The sequence below is a fragment of the Hippocampus comes genome, unplaced genomic scaffold (assembly GCF_001891065.2).
Source record: "Hippocampus comes isolate QL1 unplaced genomic scaffold, H_comes_QL1_v1.1 C16559594, whole genome shotgun sequence".
Lineage (NCBI taxonomy): Eukaryota > Metazoa > Chordata > Actinopteri > Syngnathiformes > Syngnathidae > Hippocampus > Hippocampus comes.
This window is the reverse complement of record NW_017834232.1, coordinates 1-538: the sequence shown is the minus strand read 5'-3', so window position 1 is coordinate 538 and position 538 is coordinate 1. Positions and strand designations below refer to the sequence as shown.

General features: G+C 46.3%; 1 long non-coding RNA gene across 1 annotated transcript; it reads left to right on the top strand.

Annotated features, from left to right (window-relative positions):
• On the top strand, positions 1 to 331 carry LOC109508735 (uncharacterized). The gene is made up of 2 exons (XR_002166756.1): positions 1 to 76; positions 167 to 331. It is a non-coding gene; the product is annotated as an uncharacterized LOC109508735 (long non-coding RNA).
• Positions 332 to 538: the final 207 nt, after the last annotated feature.

The window sequence follows — 538 nt, the reverse complement described above, 5'->3', positions numbered from 1 at the left end:
GGCTTTAATGGTCGAAGGGGATTCGCACAGTGACACAGTCCTGCTGGACTGCCGCAATTTTTACGAGAGTAAAATTGTACGTAACCGCCTCCGTTTACCGATCAGCCTCCGTTTACCGATCAGGCCACTTGTCCGTCTTTGATGAAAAGCAGTCATCTGCCATCAGGGTCAATTCTCGCGCTGTCTGGCCCCCGACATCCGCAAGTTCAGCTATTTCCCGGACTACGTGGACAAGAACCTGGAGCTCTTCCGAGACAAGAAGGTGCTTATGTACTGCACCGGAGGCATCCGCTGCGAGCGAGGATCTGCTTACCTCCGCTCTAAAGTGAGCTATTTATTTTCTTCTGTTTTTATTTGTAATTATGGAGTGTCACGAGTCTGCATGGGCCAGTTTGTCGGTTTACTGTGGTTTTAAAATGTCAAGATTTCATTTCCAGCTAAAATTGTCAGACATGGAAATTGTATTTTCTTTTTTGAGGGGACTCCAAATCAGACAATGTCCCATTATGATTGGCTGCTTGCAAAGACTACTAAACAA